Here is a 9,570-nt window from a genome sequence, read left to right as displayed (position 1 = left end):
TTTGGTGATCCTCCACTATATTTTTTCCTCTGCTGTGTTTCAGGTGTGCTAATTGTACATTTCTACATTTCCAACACCCCTCAAATCATATAATGTCTGGATTTGGGGAAAGCAAATACCTGTAAAAGTAGTAACTCTTCTGCAGAGATTTCTCCAACTAAATTGCAAGTTCATACACTTGGTTTACGTGATGCCTATTGGCATTCATGCGAGAGAGCTGCTCTGGACAGATGCTTGGGAGTGTGCTTTGAGCACCTGCTGCAGTTTTCCCCACTCAATGTGCTGCTTGCTCCCAGCTGCTGCAGGCCGCAGCTGACAGGCACCTGGCTGAAGGTCACTGCAGGCAGGCTCTCCACCACAGTGCCAGCTCTAGACCCCCAGAGCAAGTGTGGGAAGCCAGCTACTGCTGCAGGGGACTGAATTTTGGAAGATGTCCAATGCCATAAGTGGCCTCTCCCCAGGCAGTGCTGGCCAAGGACGCAGTCCAACCTCCTGGAGAGGACTTCAGTGCTGGTCCTGGCCCTTGGCACTTTCCAGCTCCACTGCGTTGTACTCGATTTTACCAACTCTGGCTAGTCTTGAATGCTGTTCCTGGCTCCTGAGTGTAGTCCAAGAGGTTAATACTAAACCTTAAATAGTTTGGCACTGGAACCATCAAGTTTGGCAGCCAAACCACCTCTCGGGTGCTGGGCTTTGGAGCTCCTGCACGATGCTGATCTGCCCGAGCTTGGCAGAACCACGGCATGATGCCCACGAGTTCAGCATACCAAACCTCCTGCTACTTACAGGACTAGTGAGGAGCATCAGATGCTAAATAAAAAGCCATTCTGAATGCCCTTTGAAGGGCCCGACATGATTTTTAATTTGCATTAGTGTTTGGGTATAAGTTGAAACTACCCTATAAACATATTTGCATTCTTATCAAGATGGTCAAAGGCGACTAAAAACATTTGCATCCAAGTACTGTTTTCTTGCACAGTTTGTTGCAAAGCTTTCAGTAACAAAAGGGAATCATTTTGTGTGATGAAATATGCAATTATAGAATGAAAGCTCTACATTCCTTTCTCTGAATGTTTTACTGTTTTCTAGCTTGTGTTTAAGCTATTTGCTCACTCTACTAGAATATAAAAACAGTTCATGTTAACAATAGTGCAATAATTATTTATATCATTAAAAGCTTGGACAAGTTCTCTCACTTCCTTTCCCCATACAGCAAGAAAAAAATGCATTTTTGATTAGCAATAAGATACAAACTTATAGCTAAAACTCTAATTTGTCTGCAATGCAGTAAAAAAAAGGGATAAAAGATATGACTATTCATTGAATATAGAAGTACAAGAGTTTGTATAATATTTGCTTTAAATGTTTTTACTTCTCTGTATGTCTGCTTCAGGTTGAAAACAAATATAAAAAATCATAATGGCTCAAAACTTATGATGGGAGAAAAAAATTGTGACATCATCAGTACCCTCATTATGGCAAAGAAAATTCTCAGAAAAGCTGGCCTGGTAACAAAAATCAGAAATTGGAATACCATCATTTCCCCGTATTTATTTAACTTTCAACTATTATAAAGATTTACACATTGATACTATAGGACCAAAATTAAGTCCCACCAAAAAAAAGTTGTTATTCAACAACAGAACTGTTCCTTTCATGTCTCCAGTTACATCAGTGGTATGAGTTATTTGCACATCCCACACCAATAGAATTAAGAATGGAAAATGCACGACTGCAGCTTTTGCTGTAGTAGAACTGATCCCATCCCCTGTCACTGAGAGATCTTTCATGGGTAAAGTTCACAGTCTGTTCTAAATTTAAAAAATTACATGTCAAGGTACTTCCAAGCCTCAGTGGCTTGTTCTGAGAGAAAATTCAGTGCCCACTAAGATCTTCACTTAAATTTATAAACTCAAATTATGGGATGGCAGTGATCTAGAAGAGATGAGACAGACTGCCTTTCAGGTTAACCTTACTAGAACAGCAATTTAGAATCTGCTTTTCTTTGCAGTGCAGTAATACAAAACATGTCAGTCCTCATTTACAAAGTATTTTCAGAATATATCAACATGTTAAGACATGCATCAACTGTCTCCAAGCCCCGGCTGAATCAGGCACTGGAGGGGAGGGAAGCACCTAGAGGCCATTACTTTAGACTGCCTCCCCCTTCCCACTAATTTTCCTGATATGTTAACGCAGTCCCCAATCACACTCCAATCTAAAATACCTACATAATCCCAGAGGGCAAGAAAATCTTTTCTCTTGAATGAATGCTCATTGCAATGCATGGAAACGTCCTAGGAGGAGATGAAAGGGAGAGGGAAGATGCTAATATAGAAGCTACTACTTCTTCCATTTGTGCTTTTGGGAAGAACAGGCTTGTAACTGATTTGCAGAAACATCACTCGTTGCCATATTTTCCCAATTTTAAATGCCATTTCTCAGTCCCTCTTATGCTGTCAAATAGCACAAATAAATAAATATTGGACAATCACTCAGTCACACTGTGAGAACCACACGTCTCAATGAAGAGCAATATTGTCCTTTCCATGTCAGATTGTCCTTCCAAAGCAGGATGTGACTGGAGGCACAGTCTCATCCCCCTTGCAGAACACACCACTGAACATGGCACTGGCTGTTATTCCCACAGATCCCATCTCCAGCACTGCTTCCCAAGCCCAGGCACTCCGTGGGCACCCAGGGGAAGGAGGGAGGCAGGGAAGCTGCATGGCCAGCTCTGAAATGCTGCACTGTGCAAATGTAGGTCAGCAAGGACAGAACGTGGGCTCTGCTTTGTACCAAGAGTGAATCAAAGGCTTTCCGGGGCAGGAGGCTGGGGGAGGGCTCTGGAAAACAACTTTCAGCAAGTCAGTGAAAAAGGAGCTTGAATGTCAGAAAACAGAAGAGCGAAACTAAAAATGCAGCAGCTGATCAACACCATACAGGTTGGAAATACAGGGCAGGCTCAGTGGCAAGGAAAAACATTACAAAAGTGAGGCCAAATTAGAAAGCAGGATCTGGAATTCCAGTCATAAGTGTTTACATTTCTGCACTTGAACATAGGAACCTATGAGGTAAATCCATTCTTCTAACAAAATTTTAGTGCATGTGTTTTATTAAGACCTGAACCAAATTCCAAGTCATGACATGATGGCATAAACAGCAGATCAGTATCTCCACAGAGAATACTTTACACATAGTACCCAGGCAAACCAAGAGCAAAGCAAATTAGATCACTTTTGCCTAGGATTTGTATTTAATCTTCACACAAAGAGTTAATTTCAGCCTTCATTTGTTCCAGGTTAGCTCAAAAGAAACAGAGCCTGGTACAATATGGTACCTTCCTTTCACAGCTAAAAGACTGCAAAGGAGTTTAGCTGAACATAGGATATGGATGAAAACTACCACATTGCTGTTCTGATATTGCCATGGTAACAGTTACAAGAGCTCTCTTAAGCATTTAAATCTGACAGCTTTCCTGATAACACTAACTGAATGATAGTAATGATGCATTTTGGTTCATGAGCTAACTGCTCTATAACCACAGGGTACGAACCGTTCCCTACATTTTTCTCAAGACTGCTTTTGGTCAACATGTTCTGACCGAGACAGTAACCTTGAATTACCACTCAAAAAAGAAAAAAAAAAGGGAAAAAAAAGAAGTCCCTTCAGCTCAGGGAGTACTCATGGCTTAAAGCTTTATGCACTCTCAAAGGTTTCCATTCGAATGCTGAAGTTGCGCACAGTCGGTGTGCAGAGTGGAGAAGTCAAGACTGCTGAAGTCTTTGATGGGATTTTTCTCAAAGGGTTTTCATTTGCCTGGGAAGGCTGGAGGAAAAAAACCCACCTTCTGAAGGGTGGATTGAATTGTGGCTGACCTTCAAGATGTCATTTGCTCAAGAAAAGACAATGAGGAAGAAACAGGCGTTTTTATACAATCTTTTTCAGTTTGTAACCAATATACACTTTTTTCAATTACAAAACACTGCAAGCTGCTCTACCTCAGTAGAGGCCAAAGTGCACTGAGGAATACACTGTGTGCTCTGAGAACAAGGGCATCACAGCAATGCCTCCGCCTCCTATTAGCCCATTTAGCTTTAGCTAATATTAAGTGGCATTTTTCAACTGTTTGATATGAATATTCTGGGAACCACTCGCTCTGATCTCCCAGATGCTCAGTGTGGGCATAATGGAGAAGTCTCTTTTTCTTTACCTCATTAAAAAGTGAAGTGTGTGAAACACGTTTGTCATCTTAACATTTCAAGGATACCAGCTTTGATAATGTCTTGCAACATATTCAACTAAAAAAGATTAAGATACTGAAAACAGTGTGAAATCTTTAAAAATTTCCCAAGGTGACAAAAATTCAGATTTCAGAGGAAACAGTCATGCTTGCAAGGATCTAAGTGAGGAATCTTTTCAACACAAGAAAGTCTTCAGAAGGTAAAGTATTCCCCGTTCTTTTGCTGTTAACACTTTTTAAAGTTTTATATTAAATTAAAAATTAAAAACATCCATGCCATCCTAAAACCACCAAATCCCTCCATACTCTTGAAAAACCACAACCCCACCACATCTTTTCCTGTGGAAAGGCCAAGTGTTCCCACATCTCAGTAAGGCTCAAAGTTTAAATTGAGAAAAACCAACTGCCACAAGAAATCCTTTGTTAATAAAATACCAGACAAGACACCAAAGGAAACTAAAACCTTACTCACTGCCTTTCCTAAATATTTAGCATAGCCTGCATTTAAACAAGCTGAGACCTAAGAACTATTTTGAGAATAAGAATAACCTACAATCTTGCAGGTTTCATTCAGGATTTGTGTGTCACTGTCATCACTGTCAAAAGAAGCATCAATTTACGTCACATTTTAAACCTGTTTTGCCCTAACATAGGTTTATACAAGATGATAAAACAAAAAATGAAACACTGGAAAGCACCATCTGTGACTCAGTCAAAAATTTAATGCTGCCACTTAATGTAAATGCCAGTCTTTTTATAGGCATTCTTCCAAAGTCCACCTAGACATCGATTTTTGCAGCCATAAAAATTCAGCTCAATTATCCAGCCTTCTGAATGAAGAGAATCAATTTCCCATTGTATCATCTTTAAATAATTTAAAATATTGTATTTTATTGACTGGTTTTTAGTGCAGAAAAGGGTAACAATTTTATGTCCCAAAAATGTAAAGAAATGACACAACAATTCAGAGGTAGTCTTAAGGTTACTTGAGACTCTAAAATAAAGGTAAATATCTCATCTATACCTGAGGGAACAACTAGCACCTCTATTGCCCAAAAAGCAAATTACAAAGCTTATGCTGTACCCGTAGTGAGGCATACCAAAGGGAAAAAAAAAAAACCCAGCCAAAATGCAACAAACCCACAGAAATCACGTTGTTCATATATAGATGTATCTTGAACAGAAAAGTATTTTCAGTAAGACCTCTATTTATGTCATGACAAAATTCTGTCTTCCAAATCTGAAATGATTTTTTAAGACCTGATGCAGCAGTTTACATCTATTATTTGATCAAATTTGACATGGTTTAACAATTTTGGAAGTTACCCGCATTAATTAAACAACCTAATCTTTTCCCTGAATTCTCAAAATGGCAAAAAAAATAATTAGGGCAACAATGATAGATAATCACAAGTCTTTTACTTACATAAATTGAAATTTATTCAGAGTTAAAAGCTGTAGTCACTACTTCCTACTATCCAGCTGTGAACTATCCCCTTTTTAAAAAGCAGGCAAATTTGTTTGCTACATCCATCAAAGGTATGATTTTCTTTCTAACCAAAATTCAGTTGAGAAATGGATGCTGCAAACAACTTCAGAGATCCAGCTTTCATTAATGTTAATAAAGGAATGACAGCCTTGTGACAATAATCTGGAGGCTCTAAGCCTGAATGAAATATAATGCTGTCCTAGTTATTAAGAAGTGCACTGCCTGGATCCCTCAACCATTTTCATTTTGTTTTCCCTTCCACCATTTCCATGTTTTCTATTAGTAGAAGTTAAGCAGTTTGAATGATTTATCATCCAAATTTCATGCTAGCAGAGCAGAATGGAAAAACTAGAATAAAGTACACAATTACATTTCTTCCCATTCATTATTATCCCATCCTCCTATTCATTAAAAAACTTTACACCCTTGAACACACTTTTAAGAAGAATCTTCTAGACATTCCATAAATTGAGAGTTTTAAGAAACACTACTTTGGTTTTGCCTGTAAGACTCCTTATGACCAGTCAAGTATTAATGTTTTACCTCTTCCAATTCTGTAAGAAAAAAACACCTATGAATCTTGTATTAATTTTTTTTTCATTGTAAAATCTTTTACATGGAATAAAGAGTGTTCTTTTCCCCCATTTTTTATGACAATATTCTCTTGGACTTACGAGTATTAGCACCTGAAGCACGAACATAGTACTTGAATTCATCAGACCCTGATTTACTCATTGAACAGATAAATCCTAGGATGTTCCTGACAAAACAGATGACTGTTAAGTGTTGTTTCTTTTTTCTCACAACAGTGGAATTGCAGCAAGCAGTCCATGCTGACATATCCTGGCTAGGACATAGCAAAGTTCTTCTGCACCAGTTCCAAGTGCAGCCATTTCAGCACATACAACTATGATCCAGTTTAAATTTAAGATAAATTGCAGTTGGACAATGCTCTCACTCTGAAAGGATGGACACTTCTTCCACAGGTTCTCTGAGCAACCCATTCCAGTGCCCCACCACCCTTGCAGGAAAGAATTTCTTCCTGACATTTAATTTCAGTCTAAATCTCCCCTCTTAGTTTGAACTGTTCTCCCTTGTCCTATCACTATGTGTCCTTGTCCAAAGCCATTCTCCCTCTTTTCTACAGGCCCTCTTTGAGCACTGCAAGGCTGCAATGGGGTCTCCCCAGAGCCCTCTCTTCTGCAGGATGAGCAGCCCCAGCTCTCTCAGCCTGTCCTTGGAGCAGAGGAGCTCCAGCCCTCCGAGTACCTTCGTGGCCTCCTCTGGACCTGCTCTAACAGGCCCAAGTCTGTCTTGTGCTGAAGATTCCAGAGCTGGATGCAGCACTGCAGCTGGGGTCTCACGAGGCAACAATCCCCTCCCTTGACCTCTGGCCACCCCCCTTTTGATGCAGCCCAGGATTCAGGTGGCCTTCTGGGCTGTGAGTGCACACTGAGGGCTCATGTCCAGCTTTTCATCCACCAGAACCCCCAAGTCCTTCCTTGCAGTCCTTCTCCCAGTCTGTGCTCATCCCAGTCTGGGATTGCCCCAACTCAAGTGCAGCACCTTTTGCACTGGCCTTGTTGAAGCTCATTAGGGCCTTCACAATCCTCAGCATATTGTGTAACCCAAGGTGCTGGACAACTTCCATTTTTTTTGATGGCACTTTAAGACTTGGGCAAAAATAGCTTTACATATTTGCTGAACATATTTCACACTGGCTTTGTCAGTTACTTGAAGTGAAAAATGATGACAATGAGATGTGTTGCCATAGAAAAAAAAAGGCTGCCTCCCACCACAGCCAACTAAAACATTTGGCATTTCATTTGTTTCAGTGGCCAAGACAGACAAGAATGTGTTTGTCCCTGGATTTTGGGAAGAAAAAAAAAAAAAAGGAATTATTTTTCCAACTGTCAACAAAGCTTTCTTTTCCTGTTGTCCTCCTTCCCTTTTACAACTACCTCTTCACAGCTAGAGGTTTTCTCAAGTTATCAGAGATATGCTGGGACCCCCTAAAAGTGAGTCTTTGCAAGATGCAATATGAAAAACTAAGCATTTCTCTAAACAAACCCCATAACAATCTCCTTCCTCACCCAAACACCTCAAAAACACATTAAACATTCGCTCTCAGAGAAATTTCTAACTAGTCCTTTTAAACAAGTGAACACTAACTCCCTAAAACCACTTTTTCTAAGACTCCCAGAGATGGCACAAACCTGTCTGCTTCTAATAAATACCAAACTACAGTTTCTGAATTTTCTATGCAACATTTTCAAAGCTTCCTAACAAGTTTTAGTCCTTTAGAGAATTGGTCATATATTACAGACCAACTCTCTGCTTAACAGCGGCATCAGATGATATTAGACCAAATCAAAATTACTTGTTTCAAAAAAAACCAGTAAGTACAGATAAATGTTGACCAGGACCTGTTATTACCCATACTCCCTCCCTAAACAGTTGGTAGAATTTAGCCAACAAGTCACAGGCATATTACCCAAGTTTCCCTATTGAACTGAAAAATACAAGAGCAGAAGACAGAAATTCACCTACACAGATTCAGCTATAGGGATGTTGTAATCTAGGACTCCACACACGCAGAATGGGAGCAGAAATTATCAGCACATTTACTCTGCTGTTGCTAACTGCATTAAATGAAAAATATTTTAAAAGCCCAGCAGAAATCCTTTAGAATAATGGACAGTAATTACAAAGTTTGTAAGCTGTGACACTTCAGTAAGTGTTATACAGTACATCTCTTTCTATTAAACAGGGAGATAAAAGATGCAAAACCCACAAAAGTCATACTTCAGGGGAAATACACAGGCAGGACAAGCACTTAAAAGAGAAAATATTCTGCCCTAAGGAGCTTATATAAGTAAATAAGTGGGCAAATTTTAAGTGGTAGGCTTCAATTCATCAGTTTAAGTACTGGAAAAGAGTGTTTTTTCTTGTGTAATGACAATTGAAATAAAGTGTGAAAGCACTGACTATGCCCTAAAATAAACAGTCTATTAAACATCCACAGCAATTTAATTTCCTATTCCTTTCTCAACTTAAACACCCCAAACATAAAACTGAAAGCTAAACAAATTATCTTTGTGCTTGCCAACCAAAGTAAAACCAGAAGTTAAAAATACCTTTACCATTTTTAACTTTTTTTTTTTTTCCACTATATACACAGAACAAGCGCATTATGAAAAATTTTAAAGGAACTGAATTTACTGCTGGATGTCCATGAGATCCAGATGATCTGGAACTGGGCACTGTGGAAAACATGCAGGCTGTGCAGGTTGGTTAATAAATACTATCGTGGTTCTGTATAATCCAGCCATTACTGCCTGCAGTGAAGAGCAGTTGAATTTTATTTGTGGCTCTGGTGCAGACTAGATCTGCAATCCCATGGGAGCTCCACACAGCACTAAGAAATGGGACCTCAGAAACCAGAGGAGCAGGAATCACATGTGGCAGTCTGGGGAAGCTGCTCCCAAACCCAATGGGCAAACAATGATCTGAAGGTTTATCAAGATTCAAGGAAAGGTGGGAAGTCAAAATACATTAATTTAAATGCACTGCATTCCCATGTGAGTTTTCCAATGCAGGAGTAAATTGGCCTTCACTCACTGTAAACCAAGGAAATTAAACTACATACAGCTCACTAAATTAATTTTATTCCTAAAGACATCACCAGCCAATGGCAATTTAATGTATTATAACTTATGAATGTTGATGTTGTACACTTTGGTAATTTGCATTAATTTGCTTGAGTGCCTTAATCTAGATATAGCCTTAAGGAATCTTGTATATTGCCATTTTAGATTGCATCATCCATTGTATTAAG

At 39.3% G+C, this 9,570-nt stretch overlaps 1 protein-coding gene across 1 annotated transcript in view; it reads right to left on the bottom strand.

Moving 5' to 3' along the window:
- CDC73 (cell division cycle 73) overlaps positions 1-9,570 on the bottom strand; it is a 101,732-nt gene that overhangs the window by 47,757 nt on the left and 44,405 nt on the right. The gene's annotated exons all lie outside the window — the stretch shown is intronic.

Source organism: Corvus hawaiiensis, chromosome 9, assembly GCF_020740725.1.
Source record: "Corvus hawaiiensis isolate bCorHaw1 chromosome 9, bCorHaw1.pri.cur, whole genome shotgun sequence".
In the NCBI taxonomy this organism is placed as follows: Eukaryota; Metazoa; Chordata; class Aves; order Passeriformes; family Corvidae; genus Corvus; species Corvus hawaiiensis.
Note: the sequence above shows the minus strand (reverse complement) of the source record. Positions and strands in the feature narration are given on the sequence as shown.